Below are 21,378 nucleotides of genomic sequence, written 5' to 3' on the forward strand. Positions count from 1 at the left end.
GTTCCCTACGCAGGGATGTTTTCAACATCTCGCAGAACAACGAGAATTAGCTATTCTGCCTTGATCTTTTGGAGGAAAAGCGTGACAAAGCGCACCTAAAAAATGCAGCTTACCAACAGCGAACTGCAAGATACTTTAACTCCAAAGTGAAAGTAAAAGCCCTGCGAGCAGGAGACTTGGTCCTTAGAAGAATAATGCCAAACACCAAAAACCCGTCGCATTGGGTCTTCGGGGATAATTGGGAAGGACCATACCTCATCGCAGATAAAATTGGTGATGCAACGTATCGACTCGCAACACTCGATGGAACTGCGATTCCACGAGCATGGAATAGCGAGAGCTTGAAATTTTATTATCAATAGTACTCGCATTATTCGATTATGTTTACTCTTGTACTTATACTTAGATATTTTTCATTCAAAAGGGAAAAATCCTAAGTATAGGGGGGTATATATGCCCGAATGTACTATTGATTATATGAATGAAATTACTTGTTAAATTTTCAAAAATTTTACCAGCTTTGTAAATATTCCAACTTATTATACCAAGCTGTAATTGAAGTCGCAAATATATATATAAAAAACGCGAGTACCCATGTACTGCGTAAATGTTGAAGGATAGCTATCCCCGCGAGGATATAAATTTGTCCAAAATGAAAAGAAATTTGTCCAAGTACAAAAGCGCGAGTACCCTTGTACCGCATATAAAAAAAAGAGAGAATTAAAATTAAAAAACAACATAAATTAGAGGATAACTAAGCATCTGGAGCAGCAGGAGTAATCTCATCCGGAGCAGTCTCATCCGTGACTTTGCTGATGACCTCGTTCTCGACTTCTTCAGCTTGTACGCCCTCGACCTCATCAAGAAGGTTCCCTCCCCCACCTTGAGTCTGAGTAGGCGACATGGCACGAAAAGCCTCAGCCATCTCAGCGGCTTCTGTTTCGAGAAGAGAAAAGTCAAAATCTGGGACTTTGGAAAGAGTGGTATAGATATAATCAGACACTGCCTGATCATACTGCTTCTTCCCATTCTCTTTCTCAGTCTCCAACTTGCGGGCCATCTCCACGATCGTCGCCTGCGATTTCTTGACCTCAAGCTCCGCCTGTTCCTTCGCCTTGTTGAGTTCTTCGAGCTCCTTCTCCTTGGCCTTGCAAAGTTCCTCGAGCTCCTTCTCCCTCCTTGCTACTTCTTGCTTCAGCTTTTTTATGTTCTCCTGAAACTGAGCATTTTGCCTCTTCAGCGAGTCGGCTTTCTTCGAAGGAGTAGCAGCAGCTTTTATGAACAGAGTCATCGACTGCGCGGCCAGCTCGGCAGATCGCGTAACAAGATCCTCATAAGGAATCTCAGCCAGGAACTTCTCTTGCGTGGCTAGGAAGTCGCGAGCTTGAACAGGTGGATCAATTACGACTTTCTTCCCCTTGTCCTGTGTGGTCTTGGCCAGCTTCTTGGAAGAGTCGGCGACAAGTGTAGACATCGCATCGCTCTTCCTCTTTTGGGCGACAACCGGGGAAGTCGTCGTTGTTCCACCCTTCGGTTTGATCTTCAGGACAGGGGCAGACTTCAGAAAAGTCATATCTGCGAATATAAATGAAAGATAAGTATAAGTTAAACCCTACCTGTCAGTTTATAACAAGAGATGAATTACCTGAAATTTGTCGAGGAGTTTGCTTAGAAAGACGCTTGTCTATTCGCTCTTGCTGCCTCTCGGATGGTTCTTTGTATACTGGCTCCCTTTGAAGACTTGCGTTCTCAGGAATCAGCTGGTGTTCTCGCAACTTCGCAGTTGTACACAGTACTCGCCAGTCGCGATCTTGTACTGGAAGGCTCCCGAGGATTTCAGCTGTCTCCTTGCTAGTCGCGTCAAGGGTCGGTCGAACTGGTCTATCTGCGATAACAACAAAGAGCGAGTAAGCAAAAGATCTCAAAAGTAATGCAAAAAATGTCTAAGTCAAGAAATACGCGACATACTAGGTCTGCGATTAAAGTCAGTCCTAATCCCAGGGACTTTAAAGACATAAAACCACTTCGATTTCCCATCCCCCATGTTCGACACCATTCCTTCAACTCCGTTGATTTCAGAAGTCGCCCATTTGCTAAAGCAGTAGAAGCCATTATGAAGACCTACGCTTTTTATGTCGTAGAAATAGCTGAACTCTTCTACTGAGGGAGCCCTATGGACATACTCCATGTACATCGCATAGAAGGCTAGGGCAGAGCGGTAGCTGTTTGGAGTTAGCTGAAAGGGCGATACATCATATCGCCTCAGAATAGCTGCGATGAAGGGGTGAAAGGGGACCGATACCCTACACCGAAGAATGGGTATTGAGACTACCACATCCTCTGTGGAAATGATCGCAGGGTTAGTAAATGGAAGATGCGCTCTCTGAGATGGCTTAGGTCGCTGAAACACGAGTCGCAGCAAATTTAACCTCACAAAGGTGGTGAAGTCTGATTTGGAAACTCTCGAGATTAAATCCTCACACGCGAAGGGCTCGTTCAGCTGGGAATCGTCGACCGAATATGTCCCACTCCCTTCCGCCTCCTCCTCTTCCTCACCTGACTCGCGAACTGGAGTCGTCCATTCCTCGTCCATCTCCTCGACCTCGATGTCAGGAGCATGCCTCGAGTGTATAAGGTAGTCGCGTGCCGACACCGTGGACTCGCTGTCTCGAATATCGATGGTCCCAGGTTCTGCGAGTTCTTGCACCATCTTCTCGATGTCCACAGAAGACATCGGGCCTAGCTCTATTGGAGCGGCCTCCTCTTCGGAAAGAGAAGTGGGGAGAAAACTGTCCTCCTCCTGGTCAGCTTCACCGTCAAATGCACGGCCTCCGGAGCCGAGCTGTTGGCTATCCGACAAATCGCTCATCTGAAAGATAGAAGATCTTTTCAGCGTGATGGATGTGTGAAAAGAAAAGTAAGTGATCTCACCCGCATTAGATTATAAAGTCGCACTCAACAGAATGGTCAGCCTCCTTGCGAATACTGACCATCCCCTCAATATGCGGAAAGAGATAAAACTATCTTGGGCAAGTAATTCACGCATCCTCAGCCAAGCGGTATACCTCCAGAAATGGCTGGGAGTTTCCCAGTGACTCAAGGAGTATGCGTTTTCGAGCATAACCCTGAAGTTACTGGGAGACCCCCACCGTTCTGAGACTACCTATTAGCCAAAGAGTATGCTCATTTGAATATTAACGCATGTCGCAAATGGCTGGGTGTATCACAATATCTCAAGGGGCATATAACCACGTATATGGCCATTAGAATACTGTGACACACCCACCATTTGGAATAGCGATTAATACCCTCGCAACTCAGCCCGCGACATATAAAAATCCTAAAAGATCTAGCTAACAGTCAAATGGAAGTAAATCTTGGCAATACGCGAGTATTCAAGTTGTTCATCTGAACACCAGCGAATATTCAAGTTGTTCATCCGAATATCCGCGAGTATTCAAGACGTGAAACAGTGCCTATGAATTGTGTGCGGTTATGTCAGTTTACAGGTCATATTCTATGAATTTACCCAGGTTTTCTTACATAAAACACATAGCCTCATAAGCACCTACAAGCATACATTCCTAAAAAGCCTTTAAAATACCCGAACCCAGAAAGTAAAGCATATTTTCTCCAAACAGAAAACGAAAATGCAATGACTTGAAAACTAACCTTTAGTTCTGATTTCTGCGATTGCTCTCGATCACTTCTGAGATTGAGAATATTGTGGAAAAAGTGGTAGAAAATCTGGAAATGGGTTTTTGAAGTTTCTGTAATGGAGGGAAAGAGGAAGTTAAGAGCAAGAGGGAAAAATGGGAGTTTTTGATTCGTATCAAAGGGTTTAAATACCCATATCCCTTATTAATTGGGATTACGACACGTGGCAGCCAGAATGCCTAAGGTCGCCCAATCTAACGGCCAACGATGGCCACGCCTACACAAAAACCAAGGAGTTTTGTGACGTGGCACCATAAATGTAATAAAAAGTAATAATTACAGCCGTCATTTTTCGAGACCCTCGACGGGACAACCAAAAGGTCTCCTCCTCGTGACAACCTTTCACCTGTCTCTCGAGTAATAGTTTCCCTCAGTGACCGCTCCTGTCACGTCGCGAAACTAGGGGCATGTGTTATAGTGAGATTTCTCTCACCTAGAAACTCGAGACCAAACTCCTATTTAAAGGACACGTGTATTCAGATTTCCAATGTAAGCTGAAATGTTCGTGAGAGACTTCTCGAAGTTTAGACCTCGCCCAGGATAAAACCAGCGAGATACTGCGAGTACGACCTAAGTCGAATCACGTAACCATAATTCGCATTATGCAGGGTAGATCCAACTCGCATGTGTCAGGACATATGCGAGTATCCCCTCTATATTTCTGCAAAAGCATAGAGACTAACTCTCTATGATGCAATTTTGTCCCAACGACCCAATAGCCTTGATAAACCGCTATAGGCTCACATGTCTAGGTTCTATCAGCTCGATATGCGAGGTCTACAAAAGGCAATTGCTTAAAGACTCGGACAGTCCCTAACGTCATAATAGCCTTGGGAGCTCAACAAACGGAACATGAACAGTCAACTCGCAGATGCGGAAGAGGCATACGTTGATGGACTTAGTAACTGTCACTCATTTATTAATGTTAACGTTGTTTGGGTTTAATTATTGCAATTCAATATGTAAATAATGGATTAACAATGAATGTGATCCTTATGTAACCGATTGGACACCTACTTTGTATATAAAGGGGTGATCCACCATGAAAATGGCATCTACGAATCCTTTGCTACAGTGGACTAAGCAGATCACAATCTGACTGAACCACTATAATTCTTTGTCTTATTGATATTTTCCAGCCTTGTTGATTGTTCTTGCATTCCCAGTCGAGTACTCGCCATTCTAGGTCGAATACTCGCACTTGTCACTTCCCTGAAAATTCTCTTTTTATATTAATTAAATAATACATTTTGGTGTTGCGAAATTCACTCGACAACAATTCATAAAATAAATAAATAAACTACTAAAGCAATAAAAGCTTACTGAACCGTAGAACGAGCTAACTGCTGATTATGATTGTACATGTTGTGACGATCTTCGAAAGACAACCTGGCGGCTCTGATACCAAATTGTAACACCCTAACTAGCAGAGGCGTATTACGTGATTTTTAAACATGCTGTGCAGCTCGTTGCTAATCAACGAGGTTTATGGAAAACGTGATTAATTAAAATTTTTGCTTTTTAATTAAACTTGTAAAATGTTTATACAAAATACTCGGGATCCCGATTACAAAACCATTTACAAAAGTTTACTATCTATACAAAAACTTGTCGCCTAACGACTAATTACAAAAATAGCCTCGCTGTCCCGATGATCGTACGCTCCAGGCCTAACCGCCCCGACATGTACAATCTTCACCGGCTAGCTCACGGTCCATCAGCTCTAGCCTTGCCCTTACCTACACATAAACATAGCACTGTGAGTCGACAGACTCAGTAAGAAAAGCATAATAATACTCATACATAAATCCCAGTCATGATCAGACGCCCATACCCTTGACCATAACCCTAACTGCCGTGTCCAACACGATACTGAGTCCCCCTAACCGCCGTGTCCAACACGGTACTGAGTTCTGAACGTTCATAGGGACGGTACTATTGACAAGTAACAGCCTAATCGGTCGAACGGGTCATACTCCGGCTGGTGGTCATACTCCAGCCTGTACCGACGTGTTACAGTATCAGCCTAATCGGTCGAACTGGTCATACTCCAGCTGCTGGTCATACTCCAGCCTGTACCGACGTGATACGTCAAATAGTACGGAACCACCAACCTAAGTATCAGCCTATACTCGGTCATACTGGTCATACTCCAGCTACTAGTCATACTCTAGCCTATACCGATGTGATACAGTGTTAGCCTAATCGGGCGAACTGGTCATACTCCAGCTGCTGGTCATACTCTAGCCTGTACCGACGTGACACAGTGGGATGGTTTGAAGCCAACATACATATCTAATGTAATCTAACAGGCTTCCTACATGCACGCTAAACTGTTGACCAAAAGTCATTCACTCATTTATTTTGATGATAAAAAAATATTTGATTATTATTTGTTACTAATCTTTTCTTGATTATTTTGCAAGCAGGTTCACAGAGTATCTATATTTGCTCGGTAAAGTCAAACATAATCAAAGAAGTAGATTCAACAAGTATATAAACTACTTCATACTTCATAAGAGCAAAAGATTCATCAAGGGATCAACAAGTCAAGACCCTATTCAAAAAAGGTCTTCAAAAAGCTCAAAGTCAAAAGTCAACCCGAAAGTCAAAGTCAAAGTCAAAGTTAAAAGTCAACTCTCGGGAAAATTCAACATGGGATCAAAAACATGCAAATCAAGCTAGGAGGCTCATCTACATCAAGACTACTCAAAATAAAATGGTATAAATTTGCTTTAGTCTTGTTAAAGTGATTTGCATAGTACACTAGGATTTATAAGTTCAAAAGTTTGGCTCACTAACTTGTGCGACAAGTTATTTCACAAAAAATGATATCCAAATTTTCTAAATTGATTTTTAAGATCACATATAATTTAACTAAGAGAACGCAACTGGAATTTTTGAAATCGGATAAACGAGTAAAAAGTTATGCACGTTTTAGTTCGAAAAAAATGAACCTTTTGCATCTGGAATTCCGGTTTGCATCCGGAATTCCGGTTGCCAACCGGAATTCCGGTTGTAACCAATCCGGAATTCCGGATCACAGCTGAAGTGGCCTCGAAAAATGTGCTAACGGCTATAAACGGCTAGTTTTCATTCCTACACTATATATACTCGTTTTTCACTCAAAAATGAAGGTTGGTTGAGCTTCTATTCATCATATAACATCATTCTAAGTGTTCTAAACTAAAGAGTTATCATCTTTTCATAAACACACCAACCACACACACTTGAGCCAAACTTGTTCTTATCTTCTCTAGTGTGCTTGCGATTCTCTCTAGGATTTTACTTTGTTTTCCATCTTATTAGAGAGAGTTTGCTTTGTATTTCAAAATTACATATTCATTGTACTGAGAGGTGAGGTTGGCACCGGTAGAAAAACAACTCGGTTGTAGGTGAGGTTGACACCGATTTTGTAAACAACCCGAGAAAAGTGAGATTGGCACTTCAACAATCCGGCGAGGTTGATAGTCCTTGGAAGAAAACTATTGTGAGAGGTTTGGGAAAAACCTTGGTGAAAAATTCCCCGGTTGTAAGGGTTAGTCAAGCCCGTTAACTTGGCTCGATATTGGAACTCAAAGCTAGGTCCATAGCTTTGAAGACCAAGGACGTAGGTGGCATAGTTCTACCGAACCTTGTAAAAATCGAGAGTTTGCATTTTCTAATCCTTAAACTCTTTACTTTACAAGTTTAATTATTTGTCATAATATATTGCTTGCCATATTACTTTCTTTTATTTGATTAAGTGGCTAATTGCTTAATTTTGTGTTAAAAGTTTTGATTTACCGAAATTAGTATAAATTTCCAATTCACCCCCCCTCTTGGAAACATATCTTGGGCTAACAATTGGTATCAGAGCAAGGGCTCAAATAATTTGATTAGATTTCACAATCTAGAGCATGGCGTTTCCAAGCAATTCACACAATAACATGCTAGAAGGTTTAAGCACAAGTAGAGCACCATTCTTTGATGGGGTAGACTTTCCTTATTGGAAAATTAGAATGGAAACGTATCTTCAATCCATTGATTATGATTTGTGGCATATTGTATGTTATGGTCCTTACATTCCTATGCATGTTGTAGATGGTGTAGAAACCATAAAGAAATATGATGCATATAATAAAAATGATAAGAAGATGATGTCTAAGAATGCTAAGGCTAAGTATGCTTTAATATGTGGACTAGATAGAGATATATTTAAAAATATTGAGCATGCCTCCTCGGCTCATGACATGTGGAAAATGTTAGAAGTAACTCATCAAGGAACTAGTGCCATGAAAGAAACTAAAATTCAACTTTTAGTTACTCAATATGAAAATTTCAAGATGTTACAACATGATACCATTGCTAATATGTATACTCGTTTCACAACTATTACTAATGGTTTGAACTCTCTTGGCAAGGTACTTACACAAAAGGATATGGTGACCAAAATTTTGAGAAGTCTCACCAAAGCCTACCAAGGCAAAGTAGTTGCCATCCAAGAAGCCAAGGACCTCTCAACTCTACCATTGGAAGAGCTCATTGGTTCTCTCATGAATCATGAGATTTTCATGAATGCTCAAGAAGAAGAGGAAGTTGATAAAAAGAAGAAGAACACAATTGCATTCAAATCCACTTCACATGATGATAGTGAAGCTAGTGAGGATGGTGATAGTGATATGGAGGATATAACCCTACTCACAAAGAATTTTAAGAAGTTTTTGAAGTTCAAGAAGAATGCAAATAGATTTTACAACTCAAGGGAGAGCTCAAGAAAAGATGATCAAATTATTTGCTATGAATGCAAAAAGCCCGGTCATATGAAAACGAATTGTCCTTTGAGAAAGAGGAGTAGAAGAAGGGCAATGATGGCTACTTGGAGTGAAAGTGAGAAAGAAAGTTCCGAAGATGAACAACATGAGATAGCCAACACTTGCTTTATGGCCATTGATGATAAGGTAAGTAATCCTAACCATACAAGTGATTTTGAAAGTGAAAGTGATGATGATGCACTTGATATGTCTTATGATGAATTATCAAAATCCTTCAATGATTTGCTTGTTGATTTTGAAAAATTGCTTGCTAAGAACTCAACTCAAAGAAAGAAAATAAGTTCATTGCTTGAAGAAGTTGAGGCTTTGAAAGTCAAAAAAATTGAGTTTTTGATTGAAACCCAATGCAAAAAGTGTTCCTTATTTGAAAAAGATGTTGTAAACTTGAAAGCTAAAATTGATGATTTAAACAAGGTGGTTTACAATTTTACAAAAGGAAAAGAGAATTTTGAAATGATGCTTGGGAGTCAAAAATGTGCTTTTTCAAAAAGTGGTATAGGATATAACACTAGTGTGAAACAAAAATTTCTTAGGAATTTCTTTGTCAAATCATATAGTAATTTGAACTTAACTTGCACTTATTGTAACCAAGATGGTCATACTAAATCCTATTGCCATGTGAAAAAGAATGCCTATTTTGGTAAGGCTATTTGGATACCAAAGGTTTTAAAGACTAACATCAAAGGACCCAAAGTCATGTGGGTACCAAAAAGAAAGATATAAGTTTGTTTTGTAGGTATTAATAAAGAGGAACCAAAGTTGGCTCTTGGGTGTTGATGCTTAAAGAAGAATGCCAATTTCCTACATTACCAACAATTCTCAAAAAGCATAAAAAAAGAGCGTGTCAATTCTTGAACACAACCTAAATTAACAAATTTGGGAATCGGTAATATCATTCTTATTCATTCTACTTATTTTGATGAGATTAAGATGCCTAGATAAAAAGAAAATGAAATTTGAAGTGTTTGGCTAATTGACTTGCTTTTGATCCTTCTTGTTCACTCTCTTATGCATACATGCTTAATTGGTATGTCACATACTATTTCTATGAATAAAAGTTTTGATTAGTTGAGTTTTGACATTCTTGAACTATACATGGTGAAAAATTCACATTATAGGTCATTATGCAAATTTTTGGTGAACTTTGGACATACCTTTGAACTAGTGAATATGTGAATTTTTACATATTGGGCTAGTATATGTGTTTATATGTTTGAACACGTCCAAATGAGTGTATTTAGCATGCCTAAAGGTTTTTCTTGATTGAAATATACTTTAAACAAAATTTTGGTATGTCAGTTGCTTATTTTCAACTTTTTAAGGCCATAATGGGTGAAATTAGCCAAAATTTCATATTGTTGAGAAAATTATTGTTTTGAAAGCTTGTACATCTCTAAATACTCATATATAAACTGTCTCAAAAAGAATATTTCAAAAATAATGCTCAAATCTTGATTTTGGTACTATCTTGCATAATTTTGACTTTTTAAGACCTAAAAGAGTGTTTTTCTCTAAACGTGCTCAATTTTCATTATTTTTCAATTCCGTAAGTTTGTACACCTCACATTTGATATTTTTGACCTACTGGAAAAAGAATTTTTCAATTTGGTTGCATAGAACTCATTTTTGGTAGATTTCTAGTTTTTAAGCAAATCGAAAAGCTTACCGAAAAGTTATGATTTTTGACTTTTTTCTGATTTTCTTGTTTGAGCATGTTTGTTTTATCATATATCAGCTGTCAAAAAAAGATTTTCCATGAAAATTTTGCATAAAATCAATTTTTAGTAAGTAAGTTGCTTAAAATGACCTTATATGACCAAAACGAGTAAAACTTGCCAAAATCTCTCATTTTTGAAGCTTTTTCTATTTTTCCAGCTTGTACACTTCATATTAATCATGTTTAAGCTGATACAAAAAGAATTTTTCAAAAAGGATGCATAAAACTAATTTTTGGTACATATGTTGTTTTTGCTTAAATTTTTGAAAAACTTAGCAAAAAGTCTCAACTCTTGTCATCTAATTGATTTAAGTGCATGAACACATTTGTTTTATCATACTTGAGGTATGAGAAAAGGTTTGTAATCATAACCATGCCATTATTTACCTGCATCTCTTACTTTCAAGGTTTTTGACATATTTTTTTTTGGTAGATTGAATGTTTAAACTTGTTTTGACTATATGAACTTTCATCTTTTTATGCATTTTGAAATTTCTCTTTACCCATTGTGCTTCATTGATACAAGTCATATCTTGTATGATTAAGGGGGAGAAATATATTTAGCTTGACCTTGCTTCCTCTGCCACCCTTTTTGATGAAATCAAAAGGGGGAGAAATATTGGAATTGATTATTTTGGCATTAATCATATTATGTTTTCAAGTATTAACAAGTTTATTGAGTATATGATTAAGGGGGAGCTTTATCATGTTAAGAAAGGGTAACATTAAATATGCAAAGGTAAAACGGTATAAACAACATATGCATACATTAAAGGGGAGCTAAACTCAACATGTTTCAATTTACTTTTTCTTTCCGTTAAAATAATCAAATATTTTGATATCATCAAAAAGGGGGAGAATGTTGACCAAAAGTCATTCACTCATTTATTTTGATGATAAAAAAATATTTGATTATTATTTGTTACTAATCTTTTCTTGATTATTTTGCAAGCAGGTTCACAGAGTATCTATATTTGCTCAGTAAAGTCAAACATAATCAAAGAAGTAGATTCAACAAGTATATAAACTACTTCATACTTCATAAGAGCAAAAGATTCATCAAGGGATCAACAAGTGAAGACCCTATTCAAAAAAGGTCTTCAAAAAGCTCAAAGTCAAAAGTCAACCCGAAAGTCAAAGTCAAAGTCAAAGTCAAAAGTCAACTCTCGGGAAAATTCAACATGGGATCAAAAACATGCAAATCAAGCTAGGAGGCTCATCTACATCAAGACTACTCAAAATAAAATGCTATAAATTTGCTTTAGTCTTGTTAAAGTGATTTGCATAGTACACTAGGATTTATCAGTTCAAAAGTTTGGCTCACTAACTTGTGCGACAAGTTATTTCACAAAAAATGATATCTAAATTTTCTAAATTGATTTTTAAGATCACATATAATTTAACTAAGAGAACGCAACTGGAATTTTTGAAATCGGATAAACGAGTAAAAAGTTATGCACGTTTTATTTCGAAAAAAATGAACCTTTTGCATCTGGAATTCCGGTTTGCATCCGGAATTCCGGTTGCCAACTGGAATTCCGGTTGTAACCAATCCGGAATTCCGGATCACAGCTGAAGTGGCCTCGAAAAATGTGCTAACGGCTATAAACGGCTAGTTTTCATTCCTACACTATATATACTCGTTTTTCACTCAAAAATGAAGGTTGGTTGAGCTTCTATTCATCATATAACATCATTCTAAGTGTTCTAAACTAAAGAGTTATCATCTTTTCATAAACACACCAACCACACACACTTGAGCCAAACTTGTTCTTATCTTCTCTAGTGTGCTTGCGATTCTCTCTAGGATTTTACTTTGTTTTCCATCTTATTAGAGAGAGTTTGCTTTGTATTTCAAAATTACATATTCATTGTACTGAGAGGTGAGGTTGGCACCGGTAGAAAAACAACTCGGTTGTAGGTGAGGTTGACACTGATTTTGTAAACAACCCGAGAAAAGTGAGATTGGCACTTCAACAATCCGGCGAGGTTGATAGTCCTTGGAAGAAAACTATTATGAGAGGTTTGGGAAAAACCTTGGTGAAAAATTCCCCGGTTGTAAGGGTTAGTCAAGCCCGTTAACTTGGCTCGATATTGGAACTCAAAGCTAGGTCCATAGCTTTGAAGACCAAGGACGTAGGTGGCATAGTTCTACCGAACCTTGTAAAAATTGAGAGTTTGCATTTTCTAATCCTTAAACTCTTTACTTTACAAGTTTAATTATTTGTCATAATATATTGCTTGCCATATTACTTTCTTTTATTTGATTAAGTGGCTAATTGCTTAATTTTGTGTTAAAAGTTTTGATTTACCGAAATTAGTATAAATTTCCAATTCACCCCCCCTCTTGGAAACATATCTTGGGCTAACATAAACATGTAATCTACATATGCATACTGTTATACTAATCTTACCTCAATTCCGAATTCAGGTGTGCCGGTCAACCTGACTGGAACTATCGGCGCGGTGGATTACAGGCTCCTAAACCATAAAAATCACAGCACTATGAGTGATACGCGAAATCACTTTACGGGGACTTAAACTAGGAACTAAAAGTTTCCCTATCAATAAAAAGCATGGCAATACCCCAAATAACATAAAATCGAAGAAAACTAGGGTTTCTGAAATTTCCCCAACCGGTAGACCGGTTGCCCAACCGGAATTCCGGTTTTGGGAATTTTCAAAACCCATCTGGAATTCCGGATGCACAACCGGAATTCTGGTTCCTCGCAGGTAGAAATTCAAAAATTCACACAATGCTCAAATCTAATCCAAACAACCTCAAACCTTCCAGACCTGTTTATAGGACCCAAATAACATTTCTAAGGCAACTACACAGTCCAGAACGCACAAAAACCAAAAATGCCATTAAAGCTCCAAGCTTTGAGTTCTAAACTCAAACTTGATCAAACTCCACTAACATGCATTCAAATCAGCCTAAATCTACTTAGTCATGCATAAAATAACCTCTGAAAATAAAAGCAACCATCTAGAGCAAGCAATTAACAGATTCAACACAATTCTTTGAAAATCATATTCTTGAGCTCAAAACATCCAATCTTGAATCAAAGCAACTATCATGCATTAAACTAGCTCTAATCTACTTAAAATAACAAGATTAAATCTCTGTAAACTAAAACAAATAACAACAGTAAGAACACATCAAAAACAAGCATGCAACAATCATCTTTTTAAAAATTTTCTATAATTTACAAAAGGGGGAGGTTTAGAAACTTTACCAAAGCTTGAGGAACACTAAGATTGAAGGAAAATAGCTTGAAAAATCAAAGGAAACCCAGCCCTAGAACCCCATGCAGCCGAGAGAGAGAGAGAGGAAAAGAGAGAGCCTTTTTGAAAATTTCCTATTTTTTTTTCTAAGTTTTGAAATGAGAATGAAATTTAAATGCTACTTAACTCATTTAACTTCAGCCAAAATAATAACCAAATAAACATATATTTTTCAATTATTAAGCCACAAAAAGACAAACTAACAATGGGGCAAAATGACCATTTTGCCCCTCCACACTAAAATCACATAAATAACACTAAAGGGGTATTTTTGGGAAATTCTAAATTCCCTGCCATTCCCGACATTCCCAATATCTAATAAACCGTCCCAAACTACTAACACACTAAGTTGTGATTTTACTGAGCCAAACACCGAGTTCCATGTTACCGGGCACCGGAAATGCAAAATTATGAAAACTACTAAATGACATAAAAATGCACCTCTGAATTCAATAATAACAGTATAAATAATTATTTAAATAGCTATAAATAATTTCATAATTAAACATGATTAACTGCTAATTTCCAAATTAAACTAAGTGGTCTTTACATCTATCATCTTATTTTACAACACGATCCCACTGTCTCTGTTGTCTTGACACAATTGAAGAGGTTAATATCATTTAGTTTTCTTAGACATAATTAACGGTACCTTGTCGTAGTGGGAGGCTTTCAAGGAACTCACCTTATTAAGACTTGGAAGACACTAGTGATTAAAATCCATTATGAGTTTAAACAAGTAATGGATTGTGAAGATAAGAAACTAAGAAGAAAAGCCAAGAGAACTATGATTTAATCCATTCACATGGAGTAACCTAAAGTTTTCCATTACAAGGACATAAAAGGAAATTTTCGTTAATAAGTCTATTCAATGGACTTAACAAAACTTCTTGTTCCTAGTATTATAGGTTTGAGTTTATCTAAACCTATGGCTTATGGTATACCTGGTTAATTACTTACTCTAATGCAAGCAACTTACTTTAGTAAGATGCTGAAGCATTTTCTTTCCAATGGCAATCTATAGAAGCTTCACAACTTCTAGGCATAGATTTTATTTATCTAAGGAAAAGTCTCAATTATTCCAGAAAAGATAAAGCCATGAAAGAATTTCTTAAATCAACAGTGGGAGGTCTCAGATATGTTTTAGTATGCCTTAGACCAGACACCTGCTATTGAGTGGGAGTAATGAGTAGGTAATAGATTAATCCAGGAGAAGAACATTAGAAGATAATCAATTAAATCTTAAGATTAAGGAGAGGAACTATATGTTAGTCAATAAGGGTGTGTTTCAAACTCTTAGACTACACCACATCAGATTTCAAGACTTGCCTTTGTGCTAGAAAGTCTGCTAATAAGATGATGATTACTTTGGGGGTGGAGTAGTGATTTTGGAGAAGTGTAAAAACCTATCTGAATTCTTTAGGTCTACCAGAAAGAGACTGAATGTTAAAGTTGCAAGAAAGGTACTTATGCAGTCTAAGGAAAGTTCTATACAATTGTGGCACCATTCCAACTTGTCTTAACTACTAGTGTTATTTCCTGATTAACCAAAAAGTAGTTGCCAAAAGTATAGAATCCAGTATCCCAAAAGAGTAGACATATAGAGAGGAATTTCACAATATTAAGGATTTTGTGATTAAGGGAAAGTAATGGTGGAGAAAAGGTTGTTGTTAATTCAACCTGTCAGATCATATTACGAGGAGTTTACTACTACTACACTTGATTTGTATATCAAGGTGTTGAGATTATTTGAAATGCACATTTTGTTTTATATTAGTGCAAGTGGGAGTTTGTTGGGTTTTGTGCCCTAAATAAAACCCATTTAAATATAATCAGATTTACTTATTAATAAAGATCAGAAATAACATTTTATGTTGCATGGTTCACATGATTTATTTCATGATTATATATATATGTAATGTATGAATTCTATGTAAGTCCAGAACATATGAATTCGTTAATGATTATAGTGTTGTCAGCACAGTGGAATATAATCTTAATTATATGTTCGAAAGTTTATTCCCTGATTTGTCAGAACACTGGATTTAGACTGACATGGTATAATCAGCGATAGGTATTCTTACACCTTGGAAAAGTGTTATGTCCTTTCCAGGACATTGGCAAAGTTTACCAGTATAGGATGTATGGAGTATACATCGGAAGGGACCGATATTGAACTTTGATTAGATATATTAAAACTTACCGTAATATCTATTCAATTCAATATCACCCGTTGATCCTAGATCAAATGATCTTAATCCTAATATGTTTAGGTTCGATCTCAAGAGTACTATACATGTTCTTTGATTTGTTAGTTAAGCCTACTTTTTGGTCAGGGTGATACGTACATTTTGGGAACATGATAGTATAATTGAGTGGGAGCGCTAACATAAATATGGAATCTATAACTTTTATAGGAATTTAGAAGTGAAACGATGATATCCTTCGAGCTTGGCTAAACAGAGATAAATGGTGGAGATCTCATTTCACATCGCTGAAATATCAATTATACGGAGCTAAGTGTTTTAAGGATAAAATACATTGAAGGTGTAACGGTAACTTAGTGCCTATTCAATGTAGATCATCTATTAGAGGGTCATTGATCACATTAGGATTATAACAATGGATAACTACTGACGTGTCTATATCATCGAACATATAGAGCGTTCTATATGACTGAGAGTGCAATTTCAAGTTCTAAGTGTGTATTCAATAAGGAATTAATAAGTTAGGGACTTTACTTGGTAAATTCGGTTCGACTGATATCTAAATTAATAAATATATTAAATGACAATATTATTTAATAATTATTTTTTAAGTTATTAAATAATTAGAATTGGCATTTAAATGGTTAAATTGGAAAATTGGTATTTTTGAGAAAATGGGAATGAAAAATAACAAAATAGGAAAGTTGCAAAGTGAGGCCCAATTTCCTAATCTGGCCGCCCACTATGCATAGGCTTTTACCATTTATTTTTCCATTAGTTTAATGCCATACAATTCTAACCTAAACCTAGAAGGCATTCTATAAATGGAAAGTATTGGCTTCAGGACACTCATGACTTTGTACATTTGTTTCTTTCAGACAAGCCTAGCCGCCCCCTCTCTCTCTTTTCTTCTCTCAAATTTCAAAATTCCCTTGACTGATAGAGTAGTGCCCACACACATCAAGTGCTACCTCAATCATAATATGTAAGACTGTGGAAAATCAGCATCAAAGAAGGAGAGAAGGAGATCCAGATTCAAATCTTTATAATGCTCTGCTACAGAAAGGAATCAAGAGCTAGAGATCTGAATGGAAGGAGTGATTATATTCTTGCTGCACCCAATGTAAGGTTTTCTTAAACTCTTATGTGTTTATTTCATTGTTTTATAATTCATATTAGGATGTTAATAAAACATACTTGGTAGTAAATCTAGATCCTGGTAAAATATTTCCAACAGAAATCTGGTGCTGGACGGGCTGAGAGAGCTCATCAGGAGGATGAACTCAGTCAACTTAAGCATGAAGCTAAGTTGAAGGGAGGTGCAAGGGCCAAACAGTACGCTCACGAGTCCTTGAATCCTGAAGATGAGGCTGAGGAAGAGGAGGTGACTCCGCTCGAAAGGAGGAAGAAACTTTCGGCCCGACCCAGGCCCGTTGAACATGCCATTCGAATTAGGGAACCCAGTTCACCCTACTCAGCCATCTTCTCCTGTACTAGGAAAAGGGAAAGCTATCATGGCAGTTCACTCTTTAAAGTTTTTTCTCTATGTAGGCTGGTCTAAAGTTTGCTTACACCTATTCACGAGCTAAATTTGCTGCCTCCAAAAATGCTACCATGTCCAACACCATGAGGGCGGAGGTGGACTTGGCTAGGAAGGATGCTGATGACGCCAGGGTGGAACTTGGAGTTTTTCGGATGGAGCTAGGTGAAGTCAACAAGAAGCTTTTTACTGCTGATAGGAAAATAGTCGAGTTGACTAAGGACCTCGAGGCCTCCGACCAGCTTGAAGCTACCATTGGCACCCTGTCGGTAGAATTGAATAGCCTTCAAGAGGAAAGGGGAGTTCTTCGGACTGTCTTCCGTCGGCTGGAAGAAGAGAAGAAGCCTAAGGAGGAGGCGCTTACAGCTGATTTGGCAAGACAGGAAGAGAAAGTTCACCCTCAGGCGAATTTCGATTACTTAGGCAAAGCCAAAGACATGTATCTCGAGTACTGCGCTTCCCAAGTGGCTTATGGTGAACCCGAGGCGACTGCTTCTACCTCTAGCCAGAATGTTGATGTTCCTTCTACTCAGACAATAGATCCTCCAGCTCCTACCGGCCCAAAAGACCCGAACCGAGAGCCTGGGACACTCCAGCTATTTAAATAATTCTCATTTTATCTTTCTTTTTTATATATATCTTCTTCGGCCATAACGCCTTTTTGTAAGACATCATGACCGGCCAAGCAGTCTTTAAACTTGGAATGATTTTTCATTTTACAGACAACAGGCTGATTGGGCTGCTTTTAATCTCGGTATTACGTGCTTTTGTTATCTTTAATGAATTTCATTCTCTATTTATAATCATCATGCAATTGTGTTTGTTTTATCTTTACCAAATGCTTTGTACAGGTATAGGTGCCCCCCAAGTGACCGAGCAAACTTATGACTCTTGGTCACTTGTTTTTTTACTGGTATAATTTTTCATCTGTTCGGGGTCTTGGGTTCGACCAGACCTTTTGTACGCAATGGATGGTAAATTAGCAACATGTTAGTAATTTCGTCTCAATTTGAATTTTGAAATAAACATCTTTATTCATTTATTGATCGAAAATGTGTTTGTTACTGTAGTAACTTACATCAGAGCTATTTGATCTAATCTGATCTTTTAGCTTAACATGAAATAAAAAAAATCAGAAATTATAAATTGTACTTTAAATGGTGGTCATCCGACCTGAGTACTTTTTCATTTTTGTCGAAACCTTTAAGCGTAGTCTGCTTAGTAGGCCATTCACTTACAAGTAAATGTTCTTTTAGTACTTAGTATGGTCGTCCGACCTGGTACTTTATTGGTAGTATTTTCTTAAATATTCCCCATTCCAATACCGTGGTCCTAGAACAAGTTGCATTTTTTCATCATACTTACCTAATTTTTATGCACTGGATTCGAGGACTTCGACCACCTGATATGGTCCTTCCCAGTTAGGTCCGAGTACACCTGTCGTACTGTCTTTGGTGTTTAGAAATACCCTTCTTACGACCATATCTCCCATAAACTATTTCCAAGCCTTCACTTGTTTATTAAAATACTGAGCTAATTTTTGTTGATGGGCTATCAACTTTAAGTTTGCTGTGGTTCGCTTCTCTTTGATTTCATCGAATGATTCAGCCAGGAGTACGTGATTGGTATCTTGGTTGTACGCAATCTCCTGCGGGATGGTGGCTCAAGTTCTACGGGTAGCATAGCTTCATATCCATATGCCATGGCAAATGGAGTCTGTCTGGATGTCATTTTCTCAGTTGTTCGATATGACCATAAAACTTCAGGAAGTTCGTTCGGCCAATTTCCTTTGGCATCTTTGAGTCTTTTCTTTAGTGTATCCTTCAAGGTCTTGTTGACTGCTTCAACTTGACCATTCACTTGAGGATGTGCCACTGCGGAGAAACTTTTGATGATACCATGGTTCGCACAAAAATCAGTGAAGGATTGGTTGTCAAACTGCTTGCCATTATCCGAAACTATTTTGCACGGCAATCTGAACCGACAGATTATGTTCTTCAGAATAAATTCTTAAACTTTCAAGCACTACCACTGCATACTGTACTCCTCCTTTTCCTTTGGGTAATTGTCCGATCAGGTCAATTCCCCAAATGGCAAAGGGCCACGGACTTTGCATCTGAGTTAACTCGTTGGGCGGAGCTCGAGGTATCTTTGAAAATCTCTGGCATTTGTCACATTTCTTAACATAGGCCTTTGAATCTTCAATCATTGTTCGCCAGAAATAACCCTGCCTTAGAATTTTCTTAGATAAACTCTGCCTGTTAGCATGATTTCCACAGAATCCGTTGTGCACCTTAGATAGGAGTCGTGCAACTTCTTCTTGAGTAACACATCTGAGCAACATCATAGAGAATCCTCTTCTGTACATAATTCCCTCTACTATGATATACCATGCAACCTTCCTTCTCATTTTTCGAGCTTCATTCTGATTATCTGCGAGTTCCCCAGTGTTGAGGTAAGCGGCTATCGGTGTCATCCAGTTTGGGGAAGTATCAATCATTTCAATCTCTTTCGTGCCAGTGATGCTAGGCTCTTTGAGGAACTGGATAGGAGCCAAGTTCACCTTATCACTTACATTACCGCTTGCCAATCGAGCTAATGCGTCTATAGTTGTGTTTTCTTCACTTGGAATTTGTTTGAGACCGTAGCTTTTGAATTGTGCGAGCAGGTCATGTATTTTGCTCAGATATGCTATCATCATTTCTCCCCGAGCTTCGTATTCTCCGAATACGTGATTTACCACCAGGTGTGAATCACTGCAGATTTTAATGTGCTCGGCTCTCATCTCTCGGGCTAACTTTAGGCCAGAGATTAGAGCTTCATACTCGGCTTCGTTATTAGATACTTTGAATCCAAACTTGACTACAGCGTGCAGGTGTTGCCCCCAGGCGTGACAAGTGCAATTCTTGCACCAAATAGCTAATTTTAGCCGACCCGTCTACGTGTAGTTTCCAAGTCGGCTTATCTTCACTGTTATTTCGTTGCGGTGTTTGTACCGGCTCGGGGTTGCATTCTGGTATGCTTTCTTCTTTGCCTGTGCATTCTACAACAAAGTTCGCTAAGGCCTGGCCTTTGATTGTTGTTTGGGGTTGGAAAGTACTCTCGTACTGGCCCAACTCCACTGCCCACTTGAGTAGCCGTCCAGAGGCATCTGGCTTTTGTAATATTTGGCGTAATGGTTGGTCAGTGTGCACCTAAACAGGATGAGCTTGAAAATAGGGCCTTAACTTTCTAGTTGCTAGAATAAGGCAGTAAGCGAGTTTCTCTATCAATGGGTATCAGCCTTAGGCCTCAATGAGTCTTTTACTGATGTAATAGACAGGGTGTTGTATGTTGTTCTCTTCTTTGTTTAGCACGGCACTCACAGCGTGCTCTGTGACAGCTAAGTATACTCCAAGTTCTTCTCCGTCCAAAGGTTTTGAGAGTACGGGAGGCTTTGCAAGTTGTGCTTTTAGCTCTCGAAAATCTTTATCACATTCCTCCGTCCACTCGAATTGCTTGTTTCCTCGCAGGATATTGAAGAATGGGACACACTTGTCTGTTGATTTCGAAAGAAATCTGCTGAGTGCGGCGATCTAACTTATCAAACTTTGCACTTCCTTGGTTTTAGTTGGAAACTTCATATCCAGGAAGGCTTGAATCTTCTCTGGATTGGCTTCAATTCTTCGGGCATTGACCATGAAGCCCGGAAACTTTCCTGAGCTGACTCCAAAGGAGCACTTTAAGGGATTTAGTTTCATGTTGTACTTTCTGAGGACTTTGAAGCATTCGTCCAGGTCATCTATTTGCCCCCAAGCCTTCCTGGATTTGACGAGCATGTCATCCACATACACTTCCATATGTCGCCCGATCTGGTCTTTAAACATTTTGTTTACCAATCTTCGCTATGTTGCTCTAGCATTTTTTAGACCAAATGGCATTACTTTGTAGCAATATAGACTCATATATGTTCCGAAACTTGTATGTTCTTAGTCTGGTGGATGCATTTTTATTTGATTGTACCCCGAATAAGCATCCATGAAGCTTAATATTTCATGTCCTGTTGTTGCATCCACGAGCTGATCGATTCTTGGAAGTGGAAAATAGTCTTTGTGG

The sequence above is a fragment of the Cannabis sativa genome, chromosome 2, assembly GCF_029168945.1.
Source record: "Cannabis sativa cultivar Pink pepper isolate KNU-18-1 chromosome 2, ASM2916894v1, whole genome shotgun sequence".
In the NCBI taxonomy this organism is placed as follows: domain Eukaryota; kingdom Viridiplantae; phylum Streptophyta; class Magnoliopsida; order Rosales; family Cannabaceae; genus Cannabis; species Cannabis sativa.